This window comes from Dermacentor silvarum, chromosome 5 (genome assembly GCF_013339745.2).
Source record: "Dermacentor silvarum isolate Dsil-2018 chromosome 5, BIME_Dsil_1.4, whole genome shotgun sequence".
Classification (NCBI taxonomy): Eukaryota; Metazoa; Arthropoda; class Arachnida; order Ixodida; family Ixodidae; genus Dermacentor; species Dermacentor silvarum.
The window spans coordinates 30912718-30936709 of NC_051158.1; the positions used below are offsets into that span (position 1 = coordinate 30912718).

Consider the following 23992-nt stretch of genomic DNA (forward strand, 5'->3'; position numbering starts at 1 on the left):
CCAGATCATAGGTATAGCGCTTTTTCACGGAAAGCTCTTATGATAAAAGATTTCGTAATAGCACATTCCAGCCAATCCTGACGCTGGACCTAAGCGAATGCGGTGGGCCAGCGGCAAGAAGCCCCTTACGAAGGGGCTACTCGTAATCGTCGCCGTGCCAACACGTGTGGTGATCGCCGTGCAACGTTTATTAAAAACCGCGATCGGTCCGAACCGACTACCACCACAACAACAGCGAGAGTGACAACACAAACACTCGACGTGTACGTAATCGCTCGTTCACTTTTTACGAAATAACTCGCGCGACTGGCTTGCGTCGCGTGGTTCCCAAACCTCCCCGTCGCGACCGAGCGCTGTTTTCCTCGGGTTTGTTTCTTTTCTGGGCGGCCGACCGCCAGTAGAGCAAGAAGGGTTTGAAGAAGGCGGGGAGGGCATACAGCAGGCTGGAGACGGAGCCAGGAGACACGACTCGAGAGTGAGGTGGAAAGAGAGAGAGAGAGAGGAGACTTAACGCCGAGGTGTTCTAGATAGAGGTAGAGGAGGTTCGGGTGACGGGGCGAGATGGTCGTGCCAAAATGGAAGCTGCGTTGCATGGTCTGTGGTGGTTGGCGGCGGCTATCGAGTATTTTTAGCCGTGGCACGCGGCATACTAGAAGGCAGCATCGCCAACCCTCTGAGAAAAGAACATTCGGACTGTCGGGGGGGGGGGGGGGTGAAGGGGAGCAGGCCAGCCGCTACTGGAGGTCGGAAGTGGCGGTCGGCGGAGACCCACAACGACGCTGCTGCTGTGACGTTCGTCTCAATCCACGGGACCGCGACTTGTCTTCTTCGTCGTCTTTCTCCGGGGGGCGGCTGTCGGAACGGTGGTGACTCGACGCTTCGACCCCTCCCCCCCCCCCAATCCCCTCCTCTCCACCTTTATAAATCCGTTGACTTTCTTCGTTTGTTTTGTGTTGCTTCTTTCTTTCTTTTCATTCTATTTCTCCCTGGCGGTCGCGGAGCTTCGAGATGTGTGCGTACGAGTGTTGTCGCGTGAGTCACCACCGGCTGAGGGATCCTGTCGAACCCATTAAAAATAGTCTGGAGGTGAGAGAGAGGCTGAAGTGCCACTGAGAGTCAGTGGGACGGGGCGCGTTGTGTTGTTCTGTTTTGTGGGGGCGCTTGCGGGCGGTGTGTCGCTCGTCAGCGAAGTGTCGTTCTCTCGCTCACTTGCGTCATCGTGCCCTGCATCTCTCTGTATTCACGGGCTTTTTATAAGCTTGCTCGTTCGAGCGCAGGTTTTCCTTCTGGGAACGACGATCAGAGAGGATATGTATATATGGGACTACGTGTGTATATGGGTGTCCCGGTCGTTGGCGTGTTTGCACTGCGCTCATAGTCCAAGCGAGTTGTCTGATCACTTCGGAGAGCTCTTCTGTGATATTCTGTCGTGTTGCAGAGGCGTGCATTGCCGCGAACGGACCGACGGTGGGAAGGGCGGACACGTTCTGTCCTTGTAGCAGGAGCCACTGTTGTGCTCACCAGAGGGCACTGTAAATGGTTTTTTCCTGTGGTGTAGCGAAGATCGGGAGACCACTCAGCTTAACCGAATGCAATAGGATTCACCCTGTAAGACCCGTAGGCAACGTACACGTTCCAGAAGCGCTTGAATTTAAATTGGACGGAAGCACCAACCAGCCCGCAGTCGAGATAAGCAACATACGTTTAGAGTATTCGTAAAAAAAAAAAAAAGCAGGGAAGAGATTGATACGAACGAATCTGTTACAGGCATAGATAGCGGTACAAGGCAGATAGAAAATAACGACATATTGTAGCGCGAAATCACAATTACAACGAAGAGACACAAACACACGTCACAGTCGCTCGGGCCTGCGAGGTGTGTCTGTGTCTCTTCTTTGTAATCGTGCGTTCGCGCTACAATATGCCGTTAAGCGGACACAAACTGGCCCAACAGCAAGTCCTTCTGTAGCTAGAGAAGTTTTGAGGAAGAGAAAAGAAATATTAAGGAGATGTATACGGGAAATGCTAGAATGAGAAATATGTATAGCATACCTGACGAACTCAAACAGGCTGGGTGACTGTTTGTCGCCGCCCCGTTTCAAACGGGGTGCCAATAAATCATCATCATCATCCCTACGCTGAGGATAGCCGGAGCTCGGAAAGGGGCTGTTCTCGGGCTGTAAGCGTACCAGGACTGATGGGCACTAGGCCGGCTGACCGGGCAGGTATCTCCTTACCCGAAAACGTATTGACGGGTTGCGTTGCCTATAGTTCCGCTAGAGCTTGTTGCCCGGATAGCTGGCTGTGGTCCTTTGAACACGTGTTAGCGCAAGAGACGCAGCACGTAAGAAATGACAGGACTGATTGCTAGACTTCAACTGGGTTTATTCGCAAGTCGCGAAGCCTGACGGGTCGAGCACACAGCATCAATGTGTCGGAGCTGAAATTAATTGCCGGAAAGATAACCAGACCTATATCACTATTGCGCCCACTGAAAAGATATTCGTAAACGATCTGCTCTTGCTAATCTATCACTCGGCGAGCAGGGAGAGAGAGAGAGGAACAGAGGAAAGCGAGAGGGTTGACCAGGAGAAAGTACGTTTTGCTACCCTGCATGAAGGGAGAGAAAAAAATTGAGAAATGATAAATTTACTTATGAAATGGCGAGAGGTCGTCCTGAGGTCGACTTCTCTAGTCCGCAACTTCGCGCCTAGGAGAGGATGGTTACGAGTGGTGATGATGTGGACGGATATGTGTGGATAAGTATATAGTAGCTGTGTGCCGAATAATAAATTTTGAGACCGAATGGAATGCGAATCGAATAGTGCCAAAAGCGAATAATACTGTATAATTTTTTAATAGGTTTCGAATATTGAGCAGTCGTTTTCACAATCAATGTAAAACGACTGTTCACGTCCTAATACCCATAACGTTAGCATTTAAAAGCATCAAATGGAGCGTCAGGAACAAATAAGCAGTTTCTTCGCTTGCGCAGGACTCTTCGGATAGTGCGAATGATCGCACTATAACATGCCTTTCCTTGCTTACGTATCCCGCTACATCACGTAAGCTATCACGTTTTATGTGTATACTATGCCCGCGAGGATCGTACTATTGCTCCAATTTTATGTTCAATTGGACGCAATTCACGCCTTGAACTATTCGTAAACAATTCGAAAAGAACATTCGTATTCACGAATAGCGGCTATTTGATTCGAAAACCGAATTTGTTGATTATTCTAAATTTCCGAATGTTCGCGCACCTGGCTCTTAGATAGTCTTTCAGATGGAGGTTTCTCAGCCGTGAGTATACAAGCCGCGTGCCGGGCAAGAATTGAAGTAATGCGTAAACTGATTCGCGTAGGCTGGATTTATATTCTGGTCAAGGTCCCAACAGTGCGCGTCAATTGGAAGATAGAAAGATGAACATAAAGGGAAAGGCGAATGATCGCGCTAAATTCTACGACGGCGTACGTCGCTATCACAGCCTATATCGCAGATCTATAGACCGCTGGTAGCGAACTATACCGTGTGTCCCAGATAACGTTAGCCAAGATGTTGATGGAAAAAAATAATAAAAAAACGGTGCGAAATACAATTATATAACCTACAATGCTCGGTCGTCAGAATTTGGAAGACCGAAAAATTTTTCATCATTTTCTTTTTCATTGAATAGCTTGGCTAACGTTAGCTGGGATCACGCGTATACAGCGTGATAATTTTTAACTTTTACGGAATTTTTTAAAGATCGCTTGTGGCAGATAGCATAATTCTTGTCGTTGAGCTGGATTATTCCAGGAGGCGGACATTACTGGCACGTGAAGCCGAAACACATGTCAACGAATTAACAAAATTTGACTAATGAAGTTCATAATTACTTTATGGCACAGATTGCAATTTACGGATTGGCCTGTGAGTTTGCAAGACGCATCCACTTGAAATGAATTTCCAGGATTACACCACTTTCGAGATATTATGTTCCAAAATGTGAGACGAAATACATGGGTGTTCCAGTTACTTTTGTACTTCATGCATAAAAGAGCGCTTTGTTAAAAAATAAAAGTGGACCAACAGTGAACCTTTACCGCGAGTTTCATGGCGCATATCTCCAAACTGGTGTCATTCTGGAAATTCATCCCGAATGAATACGCCTGACAATTCCACCAGCTACAATTCGTGAATTGCATGTATGTGCCGTAAAGTAATTAATTAGGAAATTATTTTGTGAATTTTTTTTACTTAGTTCAATATGTGTTTCGATTTTTTTGTGCAAGTAATGCCCGCCTCTCTGAAACAATCTAGCTCAAGGACTAGAATTACGGTATCTCCAACAGGTGATTTTACAACTCTAAAGTTGTAAACGTTGACAGTTAGTTTCGTTTTCCTGAGAATTAGTGATTTTCAACAATTTTCACAAAACTATCCACTGCCTAAATAAAAAGAAATCCCGCTTCCAGCAACCACTAGATTTTATCGTTTTCTTTTAAATGAAACAAACTTCATAAAATCCGGTGCAGTGGTTTCCGAGAAAAACGGTTTCTCCTTTCCCATTTATGTAGCTAGGAGCCCCCGAGCTGATCGCGAGTCTAAGTAATCGCTCGCCACCTCGCGGTCGCGCCGAGAACCAGCCGATCCAGGTTCGGGCTCGAAGCGAAAGAGGATCTTCTATCACGGCATGCCTCTTAATTCTCAAATCGTCGTAATTCCGCCGCGCACAACCCCGAATAATAGTAATTATAATAAAACGGATCGCGGAACGCCAACTTTAATAGCTCTTTCGAGACGCACGTGCTGTCGCGCGGGAACTTTGTGGCGTCCGAAGCTTTAAGTATGATATGTCCCGGCAGAATTGCCGTCTTTCATATGGTTTGCGAGCGCCTTCGCAACGAATATCACTGCAAAGAATTTACTTGGACACCGAAGGAATGTGGGCGTCCCCGACGGCTGATTTGTCGCCAGCGGCGCCCCCACTGCCCTCCGCGGACGTCATCGAGGTTGGCTCTGCGCAAGCGCTAACGGCTGCGTTAGCGACGCACTTGGCGACGGTGCCGACGTCAGGAGTCGCCCTGCGGCAGTGCTCCGCAGGAATCGCTCAACTCGTGCGCTAGTTGGTCAAGAGCAGCAGCGCTTGCGACGGCTGACGTACATGTACGTTGCACTCGATGTCGACCGACGACGTCTTCAACGTCATCTACCGGCGGAGAGGGCGTGAATGTCAGCGGAGGTGCAACAGTGATGAAGCTGCTGTAAACGAACCAATAATTTTGCGGTAAGGGTAGCCGACAGCGCCATTCGACGTTTCTCAACATTGCGCATGCGTAGCTCCTGCGTTTCGCCGCCAACCATGCCGTGAACCTTGGTGTAATAAGGTTGAGAAAGCGTGCACAAAAACATTGGCGACATCTTTTCCTACGTCTGTCTCGAATTCACGTTCAAGTGAAGGTTATCTTCAGTTGAAACTGCGTAGCCTGGCTCTATTGTGAGTGGTATACGGTGCGAGACATTTATAACGAAGTCACCTGTATAACGAAGGATTATGGAGGTCTCGAGCACTTTGCTGTAAAGGCGTTCGCCTGTATTCATAATTTTAAGCCAAATGGTCGGATGACGTATCTGCCCTCCGTGGGGTAAACGAGAGGAGAAGGAAGCGCAGGTGTATAGTCACTGTCATTCTGTCGTCACGCTGACGTCATTCCGTTGTCGTGATGTCCCGGTAAAAGAGTTAAATCTTTCTTTCAGACTGTGACGCTGAAGGCACGCTGACACGCTGTTCTTTCAGCTTTATCGATAGCAAAGGCTTCGATAATCTTGCTATTAAGTCGATCACAAACTCTTTCCGAATACACTGCACTGCTGACACCACAGGTCGCCAGATGGCGCTGCCATTTTCAAGATGAAGCGGTCCCCAGCGCTCTGCCCAGTGGTCGACTTAGGCACCTCTGGCCTCCTTGAAACGCTTGGGTTAAGCGAGAGCAGGGGCAAAATAAACATGTCCACAGTAAATTAGTAAGAGTTGATTGGTGGAAGAAAAGTAGGGAAACGACAAACAACGGAGGCGTGCAAAAACAAAGTTCCCAATCGGGGTTCAAAAAGTTTGGTGATGTAAATTCTTCGTGTTGCTTTTTTTTCATCTTTTTTGTTATTATGAGAGGTCGGACATTAGGCAATATAATAACGAGCTTCGTAACCCACCGCCCCCTTCCCAAGCGGACGCTTCTAGTATCCATCTATTCATCCATGCAGTACCAACTAGCCTGCCGATGATTTACTCTGATACATTAAACCACTGCGTTTGCCTTTGCGGGTCAAGGTCAACACGTCGCGCTGCACTGCGATCTGCAGAAGAACGCAGTTAATCCCAGAGGACGAATTTCACTGTCAGAGCTCACGCCCCCCCCCCCCCCCCCCCACACACACACACACACACACTTCCCCTCCACATTTTTTGTCGCATACTAGCACAGATCGCGTTCTTGCGGAAAGGTTCACGATCCGCTCACCACGTACCCACCACGTACTACAGCGCACTGCGTCCTCTGCTCCCCCACTCTGCGATTACGACGCGAGTGCGCGCTCTTCCGCGGTACGTGCCTAAGTTGGACCCCACCCAAGGTGACATCACTTGCCGTAATGGATTCGGCGGTGAGGGCGGGGTGGTGACGCCGTTGAAGCACGTAATTGCCACGTGGCGTAGTGACGTGACAGTTTTTTGCTGACTTTTTTTTTTTTTGGGGGGGGGGGGGGGTGGAGGAGGTTTCTTTTCTTTTTTTTTTTTCCCGTTTGAAGGTGGGCAGGGGCGGCCTTTGGTTGTGCTTCGCCTCATCAACACCGTGTAATGCAGGAAAAGCTGCTGCGCGATTCGCGTCTGCGAATTTGGAACTCAAGTTCCAGTGACAGGTTCAGATCACTTTACGGAGCAATATGTATCTTACCTGAAAGCTGTATCAGCGTAAAGCAGGAAAGGAAAATAAATTTTTCGCAATCAGTTGTTGGGGTTCGTCGAATCAAGTGCATCGCACTTGATTCAGACCCAACAGACCCAACAATATCTTCGCGACACAATCTGTTACGAACCTGGCAAACTACGTCCTTGCTGACATGCTCAGAACGGCACCTCTGTGCATGTGGACCAAGAGTTCAGTTCTCCAGTTTGTTCAGATAAGGGCGCATTTTGCTTGTCTAAACACGAAAATAGGTTTAAGGTCACACCGGTGGTTGCTGCTTTTCATGATGATGGGGATGATGATCTGTGGTTCTATCCTTTGAAACGGGTGGACAGCTGTACAGAGTACTAGCCGATGCATTATTGCACATAAACACACATATGAAGTTAGGCATACTGCACATCTGGACTGCCGCGCCGTCTGTTGGCATTTGAAATCTACTGCGCATTCACATTTCATCGTCGGTGATGATGCAGCGGTACGTCTCACATAAGGTATCAAGATAGAGAGAGAAACGAAGAGGGAGAGGCAGGGAGGTTAACCCTTTCGGAAGCAGACGTGGCCTAGTGGTAGAGCGCCCGCCTCGGCTGCGGGAGGTTGTGGGTTCGATTCCCACCGCCGCCGGGCCCCCACTGGTTCAAATCGGTACAAGCGTACCCCGGCCTGGCGTTCGGCTTCCTTCAGGGTTGATACGCTTGGGAAAGGAGCCTGCGCCCGGAATTCTCGTCGAAACCCTCGTGAGCACAGAAAAAAAAGGTGATGTTTGGGCCGCTCCCATGGCGGACATTTCCCATGTGGCACCCCAAGCACCCATTGTGGTGGGGATGCCTTCGGGTTGAGAACAAACACCCCTTTCCAAGCGTTGAGGTCCCATAATGGCCGAGCACCAGGCCGGGAGCGCGCTTGTACCTATTTTACCGGTAGGTACCCGGCGGCAGCACTTGCCTCCCACAGCCGCGGCGGATGCTCTTCAAACAAGGCCGTCTGTGGTTGTACAAGAGGCGCCCAGAGACAAGTCCTGAAATCTCTATTGGGCCCTCTTTCGAGATGTGAACCCCTTACGAGAGCCGAGCACCAGGCCAGGGGACATCTCTACCCATTAGAAAAGAAAAAAAAAAAAAAAAAACGGTGGGTTCCCGGCGGCACCGGGATTTCCAACTCGGTACCTCTCGCATACGAGGCGGATGCTCTACCGCCAGGCCACCGCTGCGGTAGGACGTGCCTGGTTTGCTACCCTACACTTGGGGAGGTGAAAGGGGAATAATATCAATCTTCTCAGAAAAATGTCACAGTTTCGCCCTAAGGGCGAAGCAATGAATGCGATAGCAACACAGCAATGTCATACGAAGTAAGGTGAGCGGCTTTGGTAGCAACAACACGCAGAACTGTTGTCGACGCCATCGGCGTTTTGCCCGCGTTAGCTCAAAATGCGTGCGGCGTTGGTGACTGTTGCTGGAGCCTCTGATATAAATAGGCACTTGGTGCCGCAGCTAAACGTCGCCTCCCTTCCCTCCCCCTCCCCCACGGCCTCTCGCGCGTCCGAAGAAGGCGCGTTTGCTCTACATATATGGTGATTGTAAAGGAGAAAAGAGACGCCTACTTCTGCAGCCCTTAAGCGAGCACGGCGCAGAACGCGCGTTTGTTCTCCGCCGTGCGTTCACTCCCCGTGAAAGACGCGCCCCTCGCGCCCTTTCACTCGCACATACAGCGTTCGGCGCGCGGCGCTGAGCCGTGCTCCCTCAAGGGCTGCAGAAGATAGCGCCAACCTTTCCCTTTCCCTCAAGAACCACTTACCACCGGCGACGATTTCATCTCCAAATGACGTCATACGGAACCTCACGGCGACGGCGACGGCGACGGCGACGCCGACGGCGACGGCGACGCCGACGGCAGAAATCTGCTTTTGAGTGTCCATATAATTGCTATCGCAATAAAACTGTGGTGAAAGACTTATTACACGCTTCACATGTAGTGCCACCTGCACCGACCTTTAGGTTACCGTAAGTTAGTTTCTCGTTTAATTCTGGAGAGGATGATCGGGAATGGATGGAGAGTGGTTCATTGCATTCGGATGGAGGGTGCATTGGCGTGTAAGCGTGAAGAGCATCCTTGCAGCGTCTGTACTAGAAATCGGGGTAGCAGTGCAGGGTAGCAAACCGGAAACTCGCATTTGGTTAACCTCTCTTGCTTTTCCTCTTTACCTCTCTTTCTCTCTCTATTGGAAAGTACCAGCTCCGTTGTCCACGGGGACGGACACAGCGTCTGAGGAACGTACGAATGCGCTGCCACTACTCCGCATAACGCATACGCGCATAAAGAGCATGACGTATGGCGCTCCCAACCCTCCTGTGATACCTCCCTTTAGCCACCAAGTGCACTATAGGAAGGGATTAGCCGTGGGCAGAGGGAGTTCCCCTGGTTCGAATTGAATTGCTTGGTTCGGCGTCCCACTAAACTGCAGAGTGGGTTATGAGGCACGCCGTATAGGGGGAATACTCCGGTGTTTCATTTTTGACCCACCTGGGGTCATTCTTTAAACGCGCACCATAGAGTTCGGTATACGCGGGCGTTTTCGGCCGCCGCGGCCTGGAAGCCGACCCGAAATTTAGGGCTCGGCATTGCAACGGGATCGTCCCTTATGTGCGGCTGACGCGATTTGCATAGCTTTCGCTCGACTGCATGGAATCGGAGAAATGTAGTACATGCAGTATGTAGAGGCTGGTGCTCCTGAATCTTACTAACACCCTTTTGTTTCTTTTTTCTTTCTTCCTTTTTGCCTTTCCTTTACACAGTCATCCATCAAGCTGCGCGACGAGCAGTTATAATGAACCAGATCTGATGCCGAGGAAATTAGACGAGTGTTACGAAATCGGGTACGGGGACCACAAATCTGGGCTGCGCTTTCTGGTGCTGGACATTAGAGTGACGGTCGCGCATGTAGGGCGTGGTCCCCCGCGGGCAGCCCACTGGCGGTCACGTGGCGAGCTTTACCACCTCATTAGTTTAGTCCCGGCGTGGGAGTGCGCGCCAACACGCCGTTTAATGAACGATCGTGCTGCTCGGGGTCGTTAAATTAATGGCATATACATATATACGGGGGCGGAAGCCCTCCAGGTTACGGCGAACCGCGCGGTTTCAGCGTGTCCGAAGCTTGGTTGCCATGCAGGTTTTCCGCCTGACTAGCCCACCAAGTTTTCCATAACTCCCGAGTTCCGCGAAGTGTGTTCTCTTTTTTTTCTTACAAATTATTGCTAAGGTTTTAGATTATTTTAGCGTGAAAGCATTAAAAAAATCTACAGACTTCATTGGTTTCTCAACATCTGAAAGCGGACAAATCCCTCGTTAAAAAAAGTACTCTAGTAGTATAGTTCCAAGTCAGTTAATGCTGCAAACACAGCCGTCGTACCCCAAATTACGCTGTCCAACATACTGCACAAAATTTCTGTTTCTGAGCCTTACAAGTGGCGGGCGAACGCGGGAGGCCTCAGCATGGAGCCAACGTTTCGACAAGAGCAATTTTATACGTCGAGACGGAGACTAGTTCTAGAAGACTTGTCTTCGATCTGACGAAGACTAGTTCTCTCACCGAAACGTTGGCTCGAAGCTGAAACATCTCCTGTTGGCTCACTGTAGATCCCTCCAAGGCTCCATTTTCATCTGACACCTTCGCCATTGCTTGGACCTCGCGGCTTTTCTAAATGGGATAGCACGATAGATAAACTTCTTCCACTCTGTAGGTACCGAGTGAAGAAAAGTACGTACACAAGATGAAGAAGTGAAGAAAGTTACGTACACAGGATTGCGCCCGTCCTGTGTACGAACCTTTCTTCGTCCGTGTTTTTCGCGCTGCCCTGTTATGTGTTCTAGAATGCGCCAACTAGCCCAAACAAGAGCTTTACTGTAGGTATACCCGTCCGACGAAAAGTATAAGCCAATCCCGAAGGGACTGCAGTCTAGCACTGCGTTTCAAATAGCCAGACGTGAGAGACTTTGGCACGAGAGAACCACGCGTGTGATCGTGACCTAGCGGTTAGGACATTTAGCTGTTGTGCTGAAGGACAAGAGGTTCGATCCCACTATCGAGTTAGGCATTTCCTTATAGCATTATAGGTGGCATTCACTAAATATCTAACAAAAAAAATGTCACAGTTTCGCCCTAAGGGCGAAGCAATGAATGCGATAGCAACAGAGCAATGTCATACGAAGTAAGGTTAGCGGCTTTGGTAGCAACAACACGCAGAACTGTTGTCGACGCCATCGGCGTTTTGCCCGCGTTAGCTCAAAATGCGTGCGGCGTTGGTGACTGTTGCTGGAGCCTCTGATATAAATAGCCACTTGGTGCCGCAGCTAAACGTCGGCTCCCTTCCCTCCCCCTCCCCCACGGACTCTCGCGCGTCTGAAGAAGGCGCGTTTGCTCTACATATATGGTCATTGTAAAGGAGAAAAGAGACGCCTACTTCTGCAGCCCTTAAGCGAGCACGGCGCAGAACGCGCGTTTGTTCTCCGCCGTGCGTTCACTCCCTGTGAAAGCGCGCGTCCCTCGCGCCCTTTCACTCGCACATACAGCGTTCGGCGGCGCGCGGCGACGATTTCATCTCCAAATGACGTCATACGGAACCTCACGGCGACGGCGACGGCGACGGCGACGGCGACGGCGACGCCGACGGCGACGGCGACGCCGACGGCAGAAATCTGCTTTTGAGTGTCCATATAATTGCTATCGCAATAAAAACCTAAAGTTTGTTGAGCGGACGCGAGCGGCGTCACAGTGTGCACGAAATCGCAAGTCTGAGATATAGGAGGTATGGAAGCGTCGTTTTGATAAATGAGTGTGCAAGGTTGCCCGTGACCTGCGCGTGCTCAGCTGTCGAGACGTCACAATCTAAGTGTGCTATCGCATACTTAAGGCTCATTCACACCGGCGACTGACAGTGGTCGCGCGACCAAGTTGGTCGCAAAGCGACCAGTCGCAAATGGTCGCAAATGGTCGCTTTTCTCGAAAAGCGACCATTTTGGGCCAGTCGCTCACTGCGCGATTTTTCAGTCGCGCGACCGTGGTCGCAAAGCTGCTCAACCAATCAGCGCCGCGCCGAAAGTGATGTGTGTCGTCGTCCACGCCAAATGCAATGCCCGCGTCACGATTTGCAGGCTACAGGCCGGTAATTGGTGTCTTGTCTTGTGATTCTGGGACGCAGCAGTTGCAGCAACGTGTCGAATATACGCGGTCGCATTCACTGGAAGCTAAACAGCAGGAAAAGAAAGCACAACACAAACCCTTTTTCCAGCTGCCGTTCGTTGGATGAGCACGCCACCCAAAGGTGAACAGCGGGTGAACAGCTTTGCTTTAATATTATGCACCGAATAATACGCAATGCGAACTAGAAATTACGACTCGCTCTCTCTCGATAATACTCGTTGTCATGCGCACAAAGTTCGGGCAGGAGGCGGCTTGCGTGGCCGGTCACTTCACGCGAGCGGAGGCACGGGCGCACCCACGAGCGTCGCGTTTTCTTCGGAGGCTTCCGCGCTGCCACAGCTGACACCCCGGCGGAGCACATCAGCACAGAGACGGCGTCTTCCTGTTCGCTCGAATCAAAATCCAGCCATCGCTCGAAACAAAATGCATGGCTGTTGCCGGAACGCGAAACCAATTTACATAGTGCCAGCGAAATGCGCGCTGACTGCGTAGATCCCTAGAATTCTCGCTAAAGAACGAGAATGTCCGGGATTGCGACTTGCAGGTCGCGCTCAGCCGGGCTTGCCGGTGTGAACATCAGTCGCCTTCGGTCGCTTTTTGTTCGCGAGTCGCAAATGGTCGCGCGACCTCCTCAAGTCGCCGGTGTGAATGAGCCTTTAGGGAGACTGCGGTGCCAAGCTCTCGCCTATCCTTATTTATTTTTTAGACACGAGTCTTTCAACCGTTTCAGCGTCCCCGCCTACCATCGCGTAATTCATTATCTGTCGGTTATCGGAAAACATTTTATCGATGGATCGAATTTCTCTAAAGTGGCCGGGCCGAGCCCTATTGGCTTTTGTCGTGGCTTTCGGGGGTCGCTGTATCACGCTAATATAGATGTGATCGAATGTCGTGTTCCCGAAGGCCGACCAACAACAAAACGTTTTACGGCGACAGCAATTATATGCACACTACGGCGTTGCCGTATGTTGCCGTATGTTGTATGTTCCCGTATGTTGTCGTCACTTACTGCCCCATGTGCGATGGTGAATGCGCGGCCCGCGCGACCAGTGTTGGGAGGTCACGTGGCATGCAGGCGCAATATAGGGGACAACGAAGGTGGCGAGCCGAGAAGGCTGCGTGGTGCCTTGATGCGCGCTGTCTTTCAAGCGCGCGCAGTGTTGGAGGTCACGTGATCTCGCTCCGGGAAGAGCCATCACCACCTCGATAGCACAGGGCTTGTCCACTCCAATCCATGACGCCGTTGCTACTTGGCCCGACTGCCATAGAACCTAATGGGGATGCTCCCGAGTAAGCAGGAGTGATTTTGACGTCACTACTGTCGTCACGCCTGCCTTGGCAATGGAAATTTTGGGCCAGATAGCATGACGTCATGGATTGGAGTACGCACGCCTCCCCGCCGCTGGCGACCGTCATTACGCTGACGCTCTGACAGCGAGGGGCTCGGGTTCATCGAGTGAACTCTAGTCGTGCGTGTCTTCAAGCGCGTTACTTCACGCGTCGTAGGTTATTAAGCGCATATTTACCGCAGTTTATACGGCTCGTCAAAATTCTAATATACCTTTCTATATCACTGCCAAGGCTCCGGCCTACGGGTGAAACTGCGAATTCCTTATGCACGAAAAGTTTCGTTGAATAAAGGAATTACTGAAGCCCTCGATACTAGTCGTCTTGGGGGACTGTCGAGACGATCGAGCCTATCCTGTGTGTGTCTGCATCCGGCCGAGCGACGTCTGCGGGACTTGGTCCTTCAGAGAGAGAGAGAGAAAAAAAATTACGCTCGAATTCCTCAGCAGACGGACGAGAGAGAAGCGAAACGGCGCGTTGCACGAAACTCGCACGAAACGGTTACAGCGCGCAACCGTAGGCTTCGGCTGCGGTCTAACGATTTGTGGCAACTCCGTGCAGTTGCAGAATGTGTAGCTCAAATGCAATTCCAATCCTGCTCAAATGCAGCGCTTAATGTAGCTCTAATTATTCCCAAAATCATGCGCTTGTGTAGTTCAAATCCAGCGCTAATGCAGCTCCACTAACGTGACACCTGGGGAAGTGCGAAGCAGTGATGCGCCGGTCCTGCAGTATACCGCTGGAGGGAGGAGCAATCGAGCGCTTGTGGGCTGGTGGCGCCCTGTCTTGCGCTGCGCTGGTACCAGTCTGGCGTTACGGAACCGATTTTAACGAGTTTCCGCCAATTAATGCGTTTAATGCTTGATTATTCCTGTCTTTTAAATTATTCTGAATCACGTTAGTCTATTTCGAACCGGTTTTGATCAATTCTGCACTTTTGACCCTGATTTGAGCACATGTGTGGAGCGCGATCACGACGGTCGCCGACAGCCCGGGCACCATGAAGTGATTCGCACTTTTAAAAATTCGTCGGCCCTTCCACTCCGTGAAGATGGTTAATCAGCGAAGCTGAAGCGTGCGGCCCCGGTGTTTATCACTGGGTTAATCCCGAGGGTTCATTAAAGTACTTCTCAATTATGACGTTAGACACACGTTCGGCTGCGACGGAGAGAACGACGTCACTGACGTCACTGCCCGCAGTCCGCCGTTGTCGCTTGCGTTCGATGTCCCGAGTTTGCTCGGTGGCGCGGTTAGTATACCATTCGCCCGCCCATTGCCGCTTGCGATTCTTCGACATTAAATTGCTTCAAAATTGAATCTGTCCATCACGCAAGACAATGAATGGTTCATACCCCCTTAAGCAATGGCTCATACCCCCCGTAAACGCGGCCTCCCCATTACGACGACAGAAGGGAAGTGAAATTCTACGCTGGAATCATGAGTGGCAATGAAGCCAGCTGTGGAAGACGACGACAACGAACGCGGGAGCAGTGGCACGAGCGCGTGCCGAGCACGAGCACGAGCGCAACCCGAGGGGCGCGCCAACGAGCCAGTTGCGGAAGAGGACGACGATGCTCGAGCCAATGCTGATGATGATAGTTTACTGTACACAGGGGATTTCGTTTAGAAATATTCGATTTCGCCTAGACATATAAAGCTTCGCTTTAAAAAAAACACCGCATATCCACGGGGTGAATGATGATGAGTGGGCGAAGCTCCGGAGGGAATCATCAGTAAACCGTGAATCTTCCGTGTAATTCGCCCAGTCTCGCCGCACTAAATCGAACGATTGACTTCCACCAATGACACGCGCCATATGTGACGTCATTCCTATTTTATTGCGATAGCAATTATATGGACACTCAAAAGCAGATTTCTGCTGTCGGCGTCGCCGTCGCCGTCGCCGTCGCCGTGAGGTTCCGTATGACGTCATTTGGAGAAGAAATCGTCGCCGCGCGCCGAACGCTGTATGTGCGAGTGAAAGGGCGCGAGTGGCGCGTCTTTCACGGGGAGTGAACGCACGGCGGAGAACAAACGCGCGTTCTGCGCCATGCTCGCTTAAAGGCTGCAGAAGTAGGCGTCTCTGTTCTCCTTCACAATCACCATGTATGTAGAGCAAACGCGCCTTCTTCCGACGAGCGAGAGGCCGTGGGGGAGGGGGAGGGAAGGGAGGCGACGTTTAGCTGCGGCACGCAGTGCCTATTTATATCAGAGGCTCCGGCAACAGTCACCAACGCCGCACGCATTTTGAGCGAACGCGGGCAAAACGCGGATGGCGTCGACAACAGTACTGCGTGTTGCCGATGCTGCTGCATGTCCAAGTTTATACAGCTGATAAAGCTAATATCATTACTCCGTATAGCTCTCTACAAGTTTGCTATCGCAATTGATGCTTCACCTTTCAGGTGAAACTGCAACAACTTTTTTATAACAGCGCCCTTCATTATAATTGCACCATCTCCCGCTTAAGGGGACGCTAGCGCAAACGCGTTAGAAACGTGCAGTACTCTAAGGGGAAGAGGCCACAGCGTCTTACGCAGCCGTTTACACATGCCGGAACGTGCACCGCGTTTGCCGACGCCATCAGCGTTTATGAATACGGGGGGGTAAGGTGGAGAGGCCACAGCGTCTTACACCAGCTTCTTGCACGGGCCGTAACGCGCTAGCACAAACGCGTTAGAAACGCGCAGTCTTTCGTTAATGTTGGGTATTTATTGCCATCGTGGTGCGTCTGTCAATGTGCGCTTCGTGGCGTAGTGGTTAGCGCCACGCGTTCAGAAGCGAGGGGTCCCTGGTTCGATTCCGCTACGGCCACAACTCTCGGAATTTTTTTTTCTCATAAAAGTAGACGTGGCTACCTACTACGACTACTACTACTACTACAGAGGAGGGACAGACCCACACCCTATGGAGCTTCGCCCCTAAAACTGACAATTAATTTACCGATGCCACCTTGTTTCTCGCTGTCCGCCCGCCCACACTCGTCGCATCTGCCGTCTCGACGGCTGTGTAATGTAATCGTCACGCTCGCAACATATATTACATATGAGCTTGCTTGTTTGCCGTCGCTTTCAACGAACGTCGTTGTCAGCGTGCGCAACCCACACCTCGCACCTTGGCCTCATGGCTGGCTCCAGGCCAACCAGCGGAACCATGTCGCATCTGGCGACACACACACACAACGGAGTGGCTTTCACTGTATCCATGCACGCGGGTCATGTAGTTCCACGTCGCTGTTGTCGGCACGACACGCTGCATTTTTAGGTTGTCCCATGCTCTTCACGCGCGCTTTGCTCAAAACTCAGCCCCCACCTCTCGTAACATCTCGTTAGAACGGCTCTCACGAGATCTCGTTACAGCTCAGATCAGAGAGCCAGCTTTCTAAAAAAAAAAAAAAAAAAAAAAAAAAAAAAAAAAAAAAAAAAAAAAAACCAGAATGAATTTCTTTACTGTCGTTGTATCTTGCTGCACTTGACCACCGATCGAGGGGTAGGTCCACTATATGTGGTGAAGGTTATGTGCCTGCTTGTGATTTTCTAAAAGTTTATTTATTTATTACTTTATTAATTTACTCGTTTATACGGCGATGTTATGCAAGATCTTAGCAGCGGGGTATACATATAAATACGTAGAAAAAATGCAAGAAGTGAACTTGACATATAAAACTAGTTACTTGACACTAGATTTTTATGACAGTCAAATTATGATGAAAAAAGTGAGATATACTACAATGTATGATGAAAAGAAATAAAAAAAAAGGCAGCGCACTATCTCAGCCAGAACAAAATTCTGTCACTGAAGGTATCTTTCGAAATTCAGCAGCGAATCCCGTGTTATTGTCTTGTCAGACACCTTATTGCATTCCACTACTGCTCTAGGAAAATTTGAATATATTCATTCATTCAATGCATGCGGTAATACTAAATACAAACTGTCATGATTGACATCGCGGAGCTCCGAAAATAAGTTGGCTCACATCAGCAGGAAGCTTGTTGTTGACAGGAAGCGAATCTAACTTGGGTTGAGGGGGCCCTATAAAGGGCCAAGATCAATCTCAACGAACTATCCTTGGCTCGTCTGCTGTCTTGGAATCCGTGGCCATTCGTGACAGAAGATAGAAAGAAAAAAATGTGGTTGATCCCTCTTATATAGGAATCGGTATAGAACACGAAAGTGAAACGTGTCTTCACAGAAGTAGTGTAATGTTTATTGCACATTGATATATAATGTCTATTGGTGTTTTGTGGCTAAATCGCCCTTAGGCGCTGATGCACCCACGCTGACGCCTGGTGGCACGTCTCCTCCATCACGACTACCAACGTCGATGACCATGAGCAACCGTCGTGCATATGGAAGCTGCACTACGCTGCACACGCTAGCACAACGCGAAAGACGAAGCACGTAACTGACACACTAATACAACGCGCAAGACAAAGCACGTAACTGAATCGTCACCGAGTCAAATCAGCGCGTACAGCGCGTCGTAATTGCAGCCTCCGCGATCAACTTCAGAAACATTTTCAGAGCTAATTGCGGAGGCCACGCTCCGCTGTGCTGAGTACGGTGAACGCCACCTAGGTGGCGTTGGTAGTGCTTCTTGATGCCAGCGTCCCTTCGAATGCTGGCATCGAGGCGTCGTAGTGCTGAGACCACCGAAGCGTTCACTGTCGGTGCGCGTTAAGCCCAGACCACACGTACGCTTGTCGACGCGCGTAAGCTCGCGTCTACGCGCCATGCGGTTGCCGCGCCTAGCGAGGAATGGCGGTTTGCATCCACAAATACGCGCGACAGCGCGCGCTCACTCGCCTAACTTGTTTACACCTTGGCAGACGCCACTTCGTATTTCGTTGTTGGCAGTGCTTCAAAATGTTTCGATAGTTATAAACGTAATTGTTATCTTTTTGGAGCTGTTAGATTAGCACAAAAAGTGAAGAAGAAGCACTTTCTTGCATGGTATAATTCTGCTTCACTGAGAGTTGAATGTACCGCGCCGTCGCTGCGTAGCCAGGCGCGGCGACGCGAGCCAGCCCAGGCGCGCGATAACTGAGAGTAGCTGATCACCGAGATCGCGCCGCGTTTCGACGCGTACGAGCCGTGCCGCACCGTCTGCGCATGCGTGGGCGCGCAGACGCGAGCTCGCGCGCGTTCGCAAGCGTACGTGTGGTCTGGGCTTTAGTGTCATAATGCAGTACTTCTCTTTTCTGCTCGTAGGCGGCGGCACCGCCCCGAGCAAGAGCGCGGGTACACGGAGGAGTGTTAGATATATAAGGCGCGTCTGTGTAGCTCTTTGCAAATGCGTTTGTGGCGCAATGGGTTAAGCGCTCGGCGATCTATCGTCGCGGACCGAGAGGTCGTGGGTTCGATTTCCAAATTTTGCATGTTTGTGGAACTTTTTCTTCTGGTTTCTTTCTTTGTATTATGTTCTATGACGTATTTCCGTGACGGAAATACGTCAGTGAAGTCTTGGTGGACCCCGGCATAAAACACTTTCGTGTTAAAAAAAAAAGAAGCAGACGACGCACGCTATATTTGTACCAGATGTGTGTTTCTCCCAGTGCGCAGACGTCCGACTTGCCGATATCGCGTGTGTCCTGAAAAAAAAAAAAAAAAAAAAAAAAAAAAAAAAAAAAAAACCAACAAACATTTCATGAAAGCTTGCAGTCGAAATGCTGCAGCTTCTTCCGATCTCACTGCTATCTACCTCCCACGTTGTTGTCGCGTTCGTCTTTCGTGAATGAGGGAGGCGTGTCTGCCTCTGTCAACGATCGCTAAGAGCGCCGGGAGAGAGAGAGAGAGAAAAAGGAGGCCTTGACCCACTAGCGCCGCCCAACGCCCAACTACTGGAGCGCCAAGGAAATCGAGCGGTCCCCTCCCCTTCGCCAGATTTTTTTCCAATATACGCCACAGGTTGCTTGCGTCCGCTCACGTATAGCCCATCCGTGGTCCCCCAAGGCAGCATACTTGTGCCAACGGCGACCAGTTTCCATATATATATCTCTCCGGACTAACGTACGGGACTCGATCGGTATTTAGTCGCCAACGGGCTCGAAGACACTACGTTCCCGGGCAATTCTTCGATCTGCTACCCGACCCACGCGCTGGAGCAGACGACAGAGCCGGTGGTGGAGCAGACGTCATACAGATGGTGTCTAATAAATCGGGGCCCTACGACAACTCTATCTGGATAACAGAAACATGTCTCGAAGGCTTTGCTTTTGCTGACTGAATGCGCCGGAAGCAATATCGGTAGCCGAAAACACGTAATTGACGCCGTGTTTTGGGCGTCACTTGTACAGGCGAGTAGCAGACAAGTGAACGACTGGAATTTTGAGCTCAAATGAAAGTACCATTCGAATGACCTGAAATAGCAAGTTGCAGTCGTTTTTTTTTTTCTTGCACACTATGCCGCTGAAGTACGTACACTCTTTGTCAAAAGTATGCAGACCACGTTGCCTGCGACCGCTAGGATTACTACAGGGGCTCGAGGGAGTTCTTTTTCTTGTTGATTTTACAGAGTCATAAAGCTGATACTAGAACTTCTTGAAATTTTGCGATTTTCAAGAATTCACGCACACAAAAATCCATGGCCTAAATAAGAAATCTCCTTTTATATGGTCACTAGATTTTAACATTTTATTTTAAATGCACCATATATTATCAAATTCGGTACCGCAGATGTGGAGCAAAACGCTTTTCCCGTTTACATGCATTTAGATACGAGATTCTGTGCTAAAGATTGCTCTAAGCTCGCTAAGAAGCGCAAACATTTTTGCTACGGCAGTATTCAAAGGCTGCAACAGTCCTACTCATAAATTAATGTATAATCTATCAATTTCGTTTCCTGTGTGATAGTATTTTATACCCGTGTTACAAAGTTGAGAAACTATTGTGCTTCGTTTCTTTCACGAAAATTTTCCAATTTTTGCCAGTTATAGTAATGAAATTGCTTCTTAAATTTAGTCTGCTTCGAGACGGCTCTATTTAAATACCTCTTTTAAATGCAAGAAAATTAATCGAGGCTGGGAAACGTAAATTTATTTCTCCGTTCCGGCTCATTTGGATAAGAGAGCGCATGAGGTTAAACTTCTCTCATGGCAGAACAAATGAACATTCTCTCCGATGTGCATAGAATTCAATTCTAATAGATTCAGCGACTGTTGAACAAGGGCATTTCTGCGTTATGCGTAATTTGAGCGGGGAAACCGAAGTGGCCCCGAACACATCTTGGAGATTTCTTTCTTTTTGTTTTTCTATATATGAATATCGCGTTCAGTTTCTCTGGCATACAGATTTTGCACAGCAGAACGAGTATTTCGCAGATTTCGCAGACGACAGCGCGAGCAGACGAAAATGCGACGCTTCCATCGGCTTCCATGCAACACCGGTAGCAGGGAGCGCGGAGTCAAAGAGTGGGGGAGAGCTGTTCGCGTCGCGCTATTTATAACAGGCCTCCCACTTCGCCAGGAGCCCGGAGCGAATGATCATGAAGCGAAGTAAAACAATGAGCGAACAAACCTAACGCAAACAAAATGGCGCGACAGGGCACGGAAAGAGTGGAGGTGCTGCGTTCCGTTTTGTTCCGTTTCGAACATTCGCTTCTCCCGTCTTCCTTGCGTCGTCTGCTCCGCTGCGTCGTCTGCACAACTCGAAGGCCGCAACCACTGTTAGCTCGAAAGCCATTTCCCCGGCCCGTAACCTTCCCCCGCCACCCTTTCCTTTTATTTCTCGCCTTTTTTTCACCCCTTCTTCCTCACAATCTTCCCTTTTATTAACTTCCTTTCTTCGTATTCTGCAGCCTGAAATGCCACCACTTTTCTCCGCTCCCCTCCCGCCCGTCTCCCAAGCGCCTTGTACAGCCTCCGTATCGATCACGTATCCAACACGTTGCCGACGAGAGCTGCTCCTCGGAAACCCGTGACGTCACTGAGTTTCGAGCTCACGGACGTACGCTTCGCAGCGGCAGCAGCCTTGCCGCTTTGCAGACGTGCCGAACGCGCATGACCGCTTTCGTCTGGTACCGCAATCTAATTGCAGACGTAGAATGAAGCTTACGCACGAATATACAGAAAAAAAGGAGCTATACGTTTTCGATTCCAACTTCTGTTACAAATGGAGCTATAGCTGAGAAGGCACGAGTGCGCCTGCGCACGACGTGGAAGGAACAGACGAACGAAAAAAGTTTAGGGAAATGTCGGAAAGGAAGGGAGGGGGTTGGGGAGAGCGAAGTGGGGGAAAAAGGGGTCAGGCCAAGGCCAAGAGGGAATGGAAAAGGGAGGGGGCGGACTACTCTGGTGACCTTCCGTGACGTCAGTGGAGGAACTGCGCGGTGATGGCGTGGGGGGCTTTTAAGTCATCTGCTATAAAAGGAAAGATCCGGATCCGGCCGTCGCTTGTAGCAAACTGAGTAACGTAACGCGGGAGCACTTAGAAAGGAATGGCCACAGTGGCCGTTTATAGCCTTATCGGGACCACTCGCAGTCTTTTTTTTTTTTTCCCGCGAAAGCATATGACTTGTCACCGACAACTATGCCGGTGGTTGGGATGGAGCATAAGAAGGGATGCTGGGAGGGGAGGAGAGGGAGAGGGCTAATGCAGGCTCATCAACTAAACGAAAAGATACGTGCGCGCAAGCGGATGCGTCGTGGCAACAGTTGTTTCTTTTATTCACCGTGACGGCGCCGCTGTCGTATATAGGGTGTCCCAGCCATAGTTTCCTACAATAATCACCAGAGGGAACTGTGGCGCTGCGATCGTTCAACCACCATGAGAATGATAGGCAGTACGTGGATTTGTCTTAACTTCGTGCTTGAAGCTTCAGGCGTTCTTGTGGCTTCATTTATTACTGTTCATCTGGGCCTCAAATGTCCTAAATTTCAAAGCAATTTACGCTTTTCTTTAATACAGAAGGCAATAAGACTGGCAAGCACGCACAACCGCTGCCGATTGCAGTGGTTCCGCTTGTCCGTGCGTTCGTGGCGCAATGGTTTCGATATCGGCCTTCTGTGCTCGTAGAGGTCCTGTGTTCGAATCCTGCCGTCGGACAACTTTAACAATGATTAAACTGTTTATAAGGCAGTACTGTTTCTTAAAAATTATCACTTTGCCAAAGTCACGAAGCCATTAAAAACCAGAGGGACGAAGTTTAGGCAAATCCATGTACTTACCCATAATTCCCATGCTGGCTGAAATGCCCTGATGACTGCTCCCGTGGACATTAGCGGCACAGTTCGCTCTAGCGATTATTGTATGAAACTCTATGGTTCCAGCTAACGGTAGCCAAGTTGTTACACGAAAAACAAATGAAGAGAAAAACACTGTGCAGTATGCGGCTATAATACTATACGGTGTTCGGTTATCCGACCTGTGACGAACGAACAGGTCAGGTTTTGTAATTTTATCTTGCACCGCGTTTCCTGCTTCATGTTTCTTTTAACAGCTTGGCCAACGTTATCTGGGACACACGGTATAGTTGTCGCGTTACGGCTAACTCGTCGTTGGACTAAACGCGTTCAGCATGCAGACGCTCTGCAATTAGTGCGACGTGTCCTCGTTACAAAGAAAAAAAAAAGAAGCTTATCGCGAGACGTTTGGTGCGAGAACCTTGTTGCCAATTCCTGGGACCGTATTTTTGTAACGATCCACGTTCATTGCTGCTTTGTTCTTTTTTTTTTTTTTTCGTTCTTTTCAGCTTGAGCCTCCGTTATCGCCGGAATAGGCAATTCGGAGCGACGAATGATAAGAATAGAAAACAATGAACAGATCGTTACCGAAATTGAACGTGAAATGGATCGTTACGAAATGCAGCGCCCGGGATGGGCCTTTATGCGTACTTACGCATACGTCCGACCGATGGCGACTGCTGTTCCAGATAGTTTGGGTGTCTGTTTTGTTTCTCCAGGAAAGAGCCTTATCTCGGCAATTCCCATTTGAATATACAGGAAAAGAGAAATTGGTTTTTCTTTCTTTATATGGCAAAGGTGATCTTGAAAACTGTCTATTTGGTTTTAAATAGAAACGTGAAAAAAATGGAAACTCGTTGGGGCAAACTTTTGGTCTGTCTGCAACTTGTTTTTTCTCACATTATCAAAAATCTGAAGAAAAAAAAAACGCACACAATGAAAAGCATCGTTTACAATTGTTCTTGACTTTGCAATGAAAACTGATATCACAACCCACTATGCTGCGTCGATTAGGACCTGAAAGTGGATGCTGGAATGGAGAGACTGGAACGCCCATGCATTTCGTCGGGCACTTTGAAAATTAATATCTCGAAGCTGGTTCAGTCCTGAGAATTCGTTCCAAGTGGATACGCCTTGCGAACTCAGCGGCTATAATTCGTAGACGGAAAGATGTGCCGTAAAACAATTATTATAAAATTAATTAGCACAATTGTGATAATTATTCAATTAGATGTTTTGATTTCTCGTGGAAGTATAATGGCCGCCGCGTCGAGTAGTTTAGATCAAGGATTATAATTGGGCTATATCCCACAGGCAATCTTTTA

General features: G+C 49.6%; 1 protein-coding gene and 1 non-coding gene across 2 annotated transcripts in view; both read left to right on the top strand.

Moving 5' to 3' along the window:
* Window positions 1–23992, top strand: part of LOC119453222 (serine/threonine-protein kinase SBK1-like) — a 67710-nt gene that overhangs the window by 12341 nt on the left and 31377 nt on the right. The gene's annotated exons all lie outside the window — the stretch shown is intronic.
* Window positions 7496–7568, top strand: Trnap-cgg (transfer RNA proline (anticodon CGG)). Its single transcript has one exon. It is a non-coding gene; the product is annotated as a tRNA-Pro (tRNA).